Genomic DNA, 12,015 nt, shown 5'->3' on the forward strand with positions numbered 1-12,015 from the left:
AGTTATCCAGATAATGAGATATCAGGCACACAGCACCATCTGTGAAGGACTCTTACCAGGAAGTTGAACCTTAATGTAATTAAGTCTCTCGAGTTAACTTTCTTTTACAGAAATATGGCGGCCATAGGAACAAGGAAGGAAATAGACAAATCCAGAACGTGGGATATTCCACAGGAAAAACTGATGTGATTTCTCAAATAAGTCAATGGCAAAGAAAATAAAAATGTAGAAAAGATATTATTCTAAATTCAAAGAGACAAAAGAAGCATATCAATCAAATGCAATTCATAGATCTTGTTTGAATTCTAATTTGAGCACACATTTATAAACAATCAGGAACATATGTTTATGGACTAGATATTAGATTTTTTATTCATATATAATAGTAAATATTTATGTGGTACATGTGATATTTTGATCCATGCAAATAATGTATAATGATCAAATCAGAGTATTTAGGATATTCATTACCTCAAATATTTGTCATTTCTTTGTGTTGGGAACATTTCAAATATTATCTTCTAGATATTTTGAAATATAGAGTAGATTATTGTTAACTATAATCTATTCTATAGATCTATAACTATAATCTAACCATACTGTGCTATAGAACACTAGAACTTATTCCTTCTATCTAACTACATTTATGTACCCATTAATCAGCCTTTCTTAATCCCCCCTACACTTCTCAGAGAGTAGATAAATTGTCATTCTATTCTCTATCTCCATAAGATCAGCTTTTTTAGCTCCCATATATGAATGAGAATGTGTAATATTTGTCTTTCTGAGCCTGATTTATTTCACCTAACATAATGACCTCCAGTTCCATCCATGTTGCTGCACATGATGGGAGTTCATTCTTTTTATGGCTGAATAGTATTCCATTATGTACATATGCCACATTTTCTTTATTCAATTCTCCATTGATAGACACTTAGGTTGATTCCATATCTTGGCCATGTAAATAGTGTTGTAATAAACATGGGGGTGCAAGTATCTCTTTGATCTACTGATTTCTTTTCTTTTGGCTAAGTATCCAGTAGTGGAATTGCTGGACTGGATCATATGCTATTAATAGTTCTATTTTTAGTTTTTGAGAACCTTCTATACTATTTTCCGTAATTGCTGGACTAGTTTACATTCCCACCAATAGGGTATAAGAGTTCCCTTTTCTTCACATCCTCGTGAAGTATTTGTTATTTTTTATTTATTTATTTATAATAGCCATTCTAACTGGGGTAAGATGATATATCATTGTGGTTTTGATCTGCATTTCCCTGATTATTAGTGATGTTGAGTATTTTTTCATATACCTGTTGGCCATTTGTACATCTTCTTTTGAGAAATGTCTATTCATATCCTTTGCCTACTTTCTAATGGGACTGTTTGTTTGTTTGCTTTTTGCTGTTGTTTGAGTTCTTTGTATATTCTGAATATTAGTCCCTTGTCAGATGAATAATTTCCAGATATTTTCTCCAATTCTACAGGTTGTCTCTTCACTCTGTTGATTGTTTCCTTTGCTGTGCAGAAGCTTTTTAGTTTAATATATTCCCACTTATCTATTTCTGTTTCTGTTGCCTGTGCTTTTAAAGTCCTAGCCATAGGCCGGGCGCGGTGGCTCACGCCTGTAATCCTAGCACTCTGGGAGGCCGAGGCGGGTGGATCGCTCGAGGTCAGGAGTTCGAGACCAGCCTGAGCAAGAGTGAGACCCCGTCTCTACTAAAAATAGAAAGAAATTATATGGACAACTAAAATATATATATACAAAAAATTAGCCGGGCATGGTGGCGCATGCCTGTAGTCCCAGCTACTCGGGAGGCTGAGGCAGAAGGATTGCTTAAGCCCAGGAGTTTGAGGTTGCTGTGAGCTAGGCTGACGCCACGGCACTCACTCTAGCCCGGGCAACAGAGTGAGACTCTGTCTCAAAAAAAAAAAAAAAATAAAAAAAAAAAATAAAGTCCTAGCCATAAATCTTTGCCTAGACCAATGTCTTAAAGAGTTTTCCCTATGTTTTCTTCTACTGGTTTTATAGTGTCAGGTCTTACATTTAAGTCTTTAATCTAATTTGAGTTGATTTTTATATATTATGAGAGATAGGGTTGTAGTTTCATTTTTCCACATATGAATATCAAGTTTTCCCAGCAGCATTTACTGAAGAGGGTGTCCTTTCCCATTGTTAAATTTTAGGTATGAGAATGGCATTGTGGTTATGTAAGAGAGTATCCATGATTTTTAAAGATGTATACAAAAGTATGTTGAGGTGAAATAATGTGGTTTCTGGGACTTGTCTTAAATATTTAAGAAAAATGAGAAAGAGCAAAAAGAGAAAGATGAGGCAAATTTTGATAAAGATTGAGTTTGGTGATTGACATATGAGGGCCCATTGTACTATTTTCTATTTTTGTTTTTGTTTGAGAATTTCATTTTAAAAAAGTAACTACAGAGAATTCCACTTCCAGGTATGATAGATTAAGACCCTACCTGATAACTCTTTACCTCCACCCAACCAAAGAAAAGAAATATAAAACCTAGGCATAAAACAAAAATTGAATACCTTAATATACTGGAGGATGGACAGAAGTGTCTACTGGGTTGGCAGTACATGTTCACTCGGTAGAAGGAAGAGAACTAAATTCCCATCTGTGCAATTTTTAGCTTGGGGCTAAGTGCAGTCCACACCTGGCTGGGATTTGTATAGAGAAAAACAACTTGTCTTCTGACCCATGAAACCAGAAAATTGAACCCAAGACACTGAATGCTGAAAGATAATGAAAGAATCTTGCAAGGGAAAGAACCAGAGAGCACATCCCCAAACTCAGTCTACCCACATTTCTGACTGACCTCTGAATCAGCCATGTGTAGAACAGACTAAAAGCATCTCAGTTAAAGGCCATGGTATTCTAGGTCAGAGGTTACAAACTGACAAGTCACATAGATATATTTAAATTCAATATGAACTGATAATAAAGCTGCTGCCCAAAAGATGGAGTTTGAAGTTTAAGCCCAGCCCTACTCCACCAAAAAACAACAACAAAATCACCTTCTAAAACAAAGGAAACAACACTCATCAGAGAAAAATAACAGAATCCCAAATCTCCACAATTTAACATTCAAAATACCCAGGACACAGTAGAAAATTACCGGACATATAATGAACCAAGAAAATAGAACATAGCCTAAAGAGAAAAAATATCAATTGAATCTGAGCCCAAGATGAATCAGTTATTGAAATTATTAAACAAGGATTTTAAAGTGGTTATAATAACCACCCTCAATGAAGCAAACAAAATATGGTTTCAATAAGTAAAACTCTCAGCAAAGAAATAGGAAACCTCAGTAGAGAAAGAGAAACAATAAATCAATATTAAATGGGAATTCTAAAATTGAAAAATATACTTTGTGAAATTAAAAATTCAGAAAAGACTTAGCCAAATGAAATGACAGATGAATGAGTAAATGATCTTGAAGATAAAGCAATTGAAATGATCTAAAGTGAAGTACAGAGAGAAAAACAATTAAAAATAATGAACTGAGACTCAGGGACCTGTTAGGTGATATCAAAGTATTTAACATACATGCAAATGGAATACAAGAATATTAGGAGAAACACAATGGGGCATAAATAATGGCTCAAAATTTCCCAAATTTGATAGAAAACAGAAAGTTGAAGAGTCAAGATGTTCAATGAATACTATGCAGAATAAACAAGAAAAAGCTCATGCCAAGGAACATCACAGTCAAACAATTAAAAGTCAAATAAAGAGCAAATCTTGAAAGCAGCAAGAGCAAGATGAAATGGGAAGGAATGGGGCAGGGGTATGTATTGGGGGTGGGGGGAATGGAGACAATGATCCAATTAATACCTTACTTCGTCAGAAAGGAAGGAGGCCAGAAAGGAACGGAGCAAAAATTTTTAAGCGCCGAAGTAAAGAAAATTGTTAACCCATAATTCTATATCCAGCAAAAAAAAAATCTTTAAAAATGAAAGGTAAATAAAGACATTTTCAGATAAAAGAAAACTAAGATAATTCCAAGTCTGCATCACAAGAAATGCTAAAGGAAGTTTTTCAGGTTAATGGGAAATAATATCAGATGGAAACTCAGATCGGCCGGGCGCGGTGGCTCACGCCTGTAATCCTAGCACTCTGGGAGGCCGAGGTGGGCGGATCGTTTGAGCTCAGGAGTTCGAGACCAGCCTGAGCAAGAGCGAGACCCCATCTCTACTAAAAATAGAAAGAAATTATATGGACAGCTAAAAATATATATATAGAAAAAATTAGCCGGGCATGGTGGTGCATGCCTGTAGTCCCAGCTACTCGGGAGGCTGAGACAGGAGGATCGCTTGAGCTCAGGAGTTTGAGGTTGCTGTGAGCTAGGCTAACGCCACGGCACTCACTCTAGCCTGGGCAACAGAGTGAGACTCTGTCTCAAAAAAAAAAAAAAAAAAAAAAAAGAAACTCAGATCATTAAAAAAGAATAAAGAGCATCAGAATGGTAAATATCTCAGTAAATGCAAGGACGATTTTTAAAAATTTTTTAAAATTCTTTGCTTCTTAATTGCTTTATAAGCATAACTAATGCAAAAATGATAACATTGTCTTGTGAGGATTATAATGTACATAGATATAATACATATGACAAATACAGAAGAAAAGACATTATTAATTGTAAATAGACTGTAGAATTTAAGGATTAATAATGTAAGCCTTAGGGAAATCACCAAGAAATAAAATGCAGAGAATTATAAGTACATATTTGTCAGAAAATAATAATCTAACTCTAAAAAATTAAAATAAGTGAAAAAAGGCAAGAAAGGAGGAAAAGAGGAACAAAAAACAGAGGATGCAAATTGAAAACACCAAAAATTTCTAGAGTCAAACACATGTCAATAATTTTACCTTAAAAATTACTAACTAAATACTTCCAGTAAAAGGTAGATATTGTCAAAATGGATAAAAAGGGAACAAGACTCCAGCTGTATACTGCCTAAAAGAGATGCACTTAAAAGTAAAAGATATAAAAAGGTCGAAAGTAAATGGATATAAAAAGATATATTTTACAGAGAGTAAGCATAAGAAGACAAGAATGCCCATATTGATCTGATAAAGTAGACCTCAAGATGAAATATAATTCAAGAGATAAAGAAGAATATTTCATAGTGATAAAATTTTAGTTACCAGGAGGATGTAACAATGATAAATGTGGGTTTCACATGAGAGAGTTTGAAAATATATGAAGCAATAACTGACAAAATTAAATGGGAAAATAGATAATTCCACAATCATAGTTGGAGAATTTAATAGTCTGTATTAGTTATCTATTGCTGTGTAACAAATTGCCTGAAAATTTATTGGCTTAAAACAATAAACATTTATTTCACAGTTTCTGGGTGCAGCTTAACTGGGTCCTCTGGTTGGCTCTTTCACATGGCTGAATACAAGGTGTTGGTTGGGGCTGCATCCATCTTAATGCTTCACTGGAGGAGGATCCAGTTCTAAGCTCACTGGTACCTGTTGACAGGCCTTAGAAGGTCCACTTCAAAGTTCACTCATGTGGCTATTGTCAGGCCGGGTCCTTGATGACTATTGGCCATTAGGAACATTAGTTCCTTGCTACATGTGCCTCTCTATAAGCTACTCACAATATGTTAGTTGGCTAGCTTCCTCAGGAGCAAGGGGAGAGAGAGACGAGAGAGAGAGAGAGAGAGAGAGAGAGAGCGCGCGCACGCACAAGCGAGCAAAAGGTACACAATGAGCACTTATTCGTATGCTGCTCTGTGAATAAATTCTTTCCTTTGAATGTATTTTGACTCTCCAAATCTTTGTCTTTCAATATTGTAAATTCCTCAATAGAAGAAACCACACCTTTGCTTTATTACATCCCTCCCCTGTTCTATCCTTCAATGTTATTAATAACTCCATGATTCTACAGTGTCACAAAATGTATAGCAGAGTTAACATATTCAGTGTTACTCATGGCCTCAAGAAAGGCCTATTGGCATATGCAAAGCCATCTAAATAGAACACCAATGTGGAATAAAAAAAAAACATAAACTGCATCTAGCTAACCATTCTATAGTCAGTTCATGAGGTTTAGAATTTGGACAGTGACAGCTGAACCATTTTAGGATATATTTCTAAGAATATTAAAGGAGGTGGTACTTGAATTAATGGCTCCATAATTTTTTACTTCTTGTTTCTGTACATTTGTGTTATGGGAAGGAATTAAGGGTAACTACCAATAGAAAAAAGCACAGTGAATTTTCATCCAGCTCTACTCATTAGAAGTTGCAGGATGGCAATCCAAAAACTACCTGAGTTTTAGTTGCTAAGGAAAAATAGAAATAAAATTTCTGGAGCAAACTCTTCCATTCCATTAATTGGTTCTCTATAACAAAGTTTCTTACCCTGGAACTATTGCAAATTTTTTTTTGTTGACGGGTGGGCATGGGCTGTCCTATGCATTGTAGGAGAGTTAACAGGATCCACAGCCACTAGATGCCGGTAGCTCTCCCTCTTCCTGGCCGCCTCCCCATCTCCCCCAACTGCGAGAATGAAAAATGTTTCCAGATATTGTCAAATGTCCACTGGGGAGCAAAATCACCTCTCTTTGAGAACCACTTCCATAGACAGTACAATTCAAACTGAGAGTCACAACAATTACTGGGTACTGGGTACTGAAATCAAGTTAGTGGGTAACAAATAGCATTTTAAATGAACTTGAATTGAATAGAAAGTACCAAAACACTTAGACTATAATTAGAGTAAGCATGTTTCATGAAATGTACATATAATATATCATGTGTGTACTGTGTTGCTATTTAAAATCTATTTCTTACTATAGGTTTCTGCCCCAAAAAGTTTAAAAGCAACTGTGCCTAGAGCTCAGCTGAGAGCTTCTACTAGAATGGCTGCTATAAGGTCACAGACTTCATCCTAGCTAATCTAACAGTTTATGATTGCCAGTATGAACCTTCCTTCACGTAAGATCAGGCACCACTGTTCCCTCCATGAATATGCTCATGCCTTCCTCTCTTGATACTTCTCCTACAGTTCTTCCTGAACTTACATACTCTTCAATATGGTGTAATATCTGTCATTCCAGTACGAAATGGTCCCTCCCTTCTCTGATCACCTTTTGTGCTTTTTGCTACACTGTAGAAACTCTCTTAAAAGATTTGATTAGAAACCATATTTGGGAGGTTACATTTAAAAATTAGTGAAACAATGACTGACTGTATGTGGGAGTCCACACGAGAGGTTAAGAATATTGCACACAGATTCTTGATGTTCTTGAGCAAATCCCTAAAAATGCTGCATATAGAAAACATATAGAACAGATTACAAATGAGAATCTGAGTATGGTTAAAGCAGAATTAGATGTTAAAAATTTGGAAGACCAACTTCAGGGTGGCCAAATAGAAGAGATGATTCTTCAGGCTGAAAATGAACTAAGACTGGTGAGAAAAAATGATGCAACGGAAACCACGGGAGCCATTAGAGAAGAGCCTCCCACCAACCAGTGGAAATGGACAAAATAATCATCATTAAATGATTTTGATGGGTTGAAAGGAAACTGATGTGATTAAATGTTCTTTTATATAAAAATGTTTCCATATTACTGACATCTTATAATCAAGAAAAGTGATAGAGAACATATTTAGGAGACTTGCTAAAATTAGTGATTATGGTAATACAGGCTTGTGAATCAGTTTTTGATTTGTAAAGTATTCACTCAAATTATTTCAAAAATGATATTTCTTTGAAAAGGGAAGTAGTGGGAAGATTTGAAAATTAATCAAAAAAATTCCTACAGATCTTCAATGCAGAGGCTATAATCAAAAGGTGAAGTATCTTTACTAGTATATTCAATATGTCCTTTAAATTTTTTTATTATCCTAAAAAAAGAGAAAAGGAAATGAATTAGTATTGTCTAAACAAATTTATAGGTCACTGTACAAAGTGAAGTAGTATGAGTGAATATTTTCAAATGTGATAAAATGACAAAAACAGCTGGTGATAAAATTTGAAATTGTGGTTAATCTGGTTGTGCTCTTATGTATATAAAGTAAAATTTAAGTATATAAGTATATACTCATTACCAAAAAAATTAGTAAAAGAGGTGACATATCTTAAACATTTTCTTGAATTGTAAATAATACAAATGTGCGTTAATTTGCCAATATTTTGATATAGAATAAAGGCTTTTTCTTTGAATCATGTCTGCCAATTAAAGTTCTGTACAGTTACTATTCTATTTAAATTTGTTTCTTTAAAATAAAAAAAAACCTTTAAGACCCTTGTCCATGTGTCTAACCACAGAATTCTTCAGTTTATGATTTTCTTCACTCTGTGGCAGTTTTCCCCCAATTCAACATAATTTTTTTTTAAAGCAACTAAATTTATTGAGTCCTTCTGAAGTATTTAACTTAGTTTTTCTTAGGTTGGTACAGGGAGAAGGGGAACAGATGCTTTGTCTGGGGTGGGGAGTTCCACTGAGAAATGGATGACATTAGGAGATGCTTGGTCTACTAGGAGGAACAAATTGACCAGAAGTGAGGTTTCCAAGAAGGAACAGATGATGTGTTAAGGGGTCTCCAAGGACTGACCAACCAGAAAGAGGTAGAAAACCCACAAAGTGAAGATATGACCAAGGCCAGAAATGAGGGTCTTTGGAGCATATGTACAAGTAAGGTGACAGTTTACAAATAGGATGGTGACCCCTGGAAATTTCCATACAAGGATGGAAAAGGGGAGGATTAGCCATTCCAGAAACTCTCCACCTTTTTCCAAGAAAAATCATGAATATTCCACCCCCAATGTAACATAGAATTAAGGAATCAACATAAAGGGAGAAATCTTTTTAACTCAGGGTCTCCTCCACTCTTGGGGGTTGACCCATTCCTTCTCTGGAATATGCTATGCTTTAATAAACGTTTGCACTTTGCTTGCTTGAATCTGCTTGGTCTGCTCATTTGTTCCATCAACTCAGTACCAGTGACCAATCTTCCGTACTGGGAACCAAGAATCAGGGAACATGGGGGATCTGACATCTGGTCCCCACACATGACATTTTTCATAGAAACAACTCTTTTTTTATACTCATGTTCCATCAGTATGTATAATATTTAATCAAAGTACAAAATTATAATAAGAAGAACAACTGGAAACAAATAGCAAGTGACTTTCAGTAAATATGCAAACGCTAGAGCAGAACTATATAAGTGTCCCAGAGTATTCCAGTTGTCAGCATTCAGTGTGTCACAGACATCAATCAGTATGTAGGAGGAATGAATGGCATGAGAAGGACAAGTATTGTAGAAATCACCATCCTCTTCTTTTCTGGCCTCTTGCCATCCTGTTATTGCCCCAAAGTAGAAGCCTGGCTACGAGAGGAAGAAGAGGAAGTGGTTGCTCACGCTTGAGATCTTCCCTACAAAATAGCACCTTATCAACACTTTGAAAGATAGTATCTGTACATTGACCTTAAGATTGCTTAGACCAGTGCTTCTCAAGCCATATTTTATGAAGTGATTTTTTTTAATTTGCAATAAATTGTAGACTGATACTTTGTAAAATACAATAAGAATGATTACTAGGAAAATGAAATGAAAAAAAGACAAAATACAAGCTTTAATTTTCGTTGTTGTTGCTGTTTTGTTTTATTTGAGACAGAGACTTGCTCAGTCGCCTGGGCTACAGTGCAGTGGTATCATCACAGCTCACTGCAACCTCAAGCTCCTAGGGTCAAGCAATTCTCCTGTCTCAGCCAACCGAGTAGCTGGGCCTACAGGCATGCCACCACACCTGGCTAATTTTTCTATTTTTTTTTTGTAGAGATGGAGTCTCACTCTTGCTCAGGCTGATCTCGAACTCCTGGCCTCAAACAATTGTCCTGCTTCGGCTTCCCGGAGTGCTAGGACTACAGGCATGAGCTACTGCAGTTATTTATAATATTTTGTTTAAAGGACCTCTATAGGGAGAACTATGAAACTCTGAGGAAGGAAATCGCAGAACATGTAAATAGGTGGAAAACCATACCATGCTCATGGATCGGTAGAATCAACATTGTTAAAATGTCTATACTGCCCAAAGTTATCTACAGATTCAATGCAATCCCTATTAAACTACCAACATCTTTTTTCACAGACATAGAAAAAATAATTTTACGCTTTGTATGGAATCAGAGAAGACCCCGTTTAGCAAAAGCAATATTAAACAACAAAAACAAAATGGGAGGTATTAATTTGCCAGACTTCAAACTTTACTACAAGGCTGTGGTTCTAAAAACAGCCTGGTACTGGCACAAGTGCCGAGACACAGACCAGTGGAACAGAACAGAAAATCCAAATATAAAACCATCCTCATATAGCCATCTAATCTTTGACAAAGCAGAAAAAAACATACTCTGGGGAAAAGATTCCTTATTTAATAAATGGTGCTGGGAAAACTGGATATCCATATGTAGAAGACTAAAACAGGACACACAGCTCTCACCCCTCACAAAAATCAAATCACGGTGGTTAACAGACTTAAACCTTAGGTCAGAAACTATTAGAATTCTAGAAGAAAATGTAGGTAAGACTCTTACAGACATTGGCCTAGGCAAAGAATTTATGAGGAAGACCCCTAAGGCAATCACAGCAGCAACAAAAATAAATAAATGGGACCTGATCAAATTAAAAAGCTTCTGCACAGCCAAAGAAACAGTCACAAGAGTAAATAGACAACCTACAGAATGGGAAAAAATTTTCGCATACTACACATCAGATAAAGGACTGATAACAAGAATCTATTTAGAACTCAGGAAAATTAGTAAGAAAAAATCGAACAACCCTATCAAAAAGTGGGCAAAGGACATGAATAGAAATTTTTCAAAAGAAGATATAAAAATGGCTAACAAACATATGAAAAAGTGTTCAACATCTCTAATCATCAGGGAAATGCAAATCAAAACCACAATGAGATATCACTTAACTCCAGTGAGAACGGCCTTTATCAAAAAGTCCCAAAACTATACATGTTGGCGTGGGTGTGGAGAGACAGGTACTCTCATACACTGCTGGTGGGACTGTAAACTAGTGCAGCCCCTGTGGAAAGCAATGTGGAGATACCTTAAACAGATTCAAGTAGACCTACCATTCGATCCAGCAATCCCATTACTGGGCATCTACCCAGAAGAACAAAAGTCATTCTATAAAAAAGACACCTGCACCCGAATGTTTATAGCAGCACAATTCACAATCGCAAAAATGTGGAAACAACCCAAATGCCCATCGATTCATGAATGGATTAGCAAAATGTGGTATATGTATACCATGGAATATTACTCAGCTATTAGAAATGATGGCGATATGGCATCTCTTTGGTTCTCCTGGAGTGAGCTGGAACCCATTCTATTAAGTGAAGTATCCCAAGAATGGAAAAACAAGCACCACATGTACTCACCAGCAAACTGGTTTCCCTGAGAGCACATTTGGGATTCACACCAATAGGGTATTGGACAGAGGTCAGGGCTGGGTGGAAGGGATGGGTGTATACCTACTTGATGAGTGCGATGCGCACTGCCTGGGGAATGGACACGTTTGAAGTTCTCTCGGGGGGGGGGGGGGGGGGATGGGGTGGGGGGAGGGGAGGAGTGCACACCTACATGATGAGAGTGATGTGCACTGTCTAGGAAATGGACACAACTAAAGCTCAGACTCGGGGGGATGGGGAGGCATGGGCAATGTATATAGCCTGATCTTTTGTACCCCCTTGATGAGCTGAAAAACAAACAAAATAAAAAGAAAAAAAAAAAAAAAAAAAAAATTTGCAATAAATTGTAGACTGATACTTTGTAAAATACAATAAGAATGATTACTAGGAAAATGAAATGAAAAAAAGACAAAATACAAGCTTTAATTTTCGTTGTTGTTGCTGTTTTGTTTTATTTGAGACAGAGACTTGCTCAGTCGCCTGGGCTACAGTGCAGTGGTATCATCACAGCTCACTGCAACCTCAAGCTCCTAGGGTC

This window comes from Eulemur rufifrons, chromosome 30 (genome assembly GCF_041146395.1).
Source record: "Eulemur rufifrons isolate Redbay chromosome 30, OSU_ERuf_1, whole genome shotgun sequence".
Classification (NCBI taxonomy): Eukaryota; Metazoa; Chordata; class Mammalia; order Primates; family Lemuridae; genus Eulemur; species Eulemur rufifrons.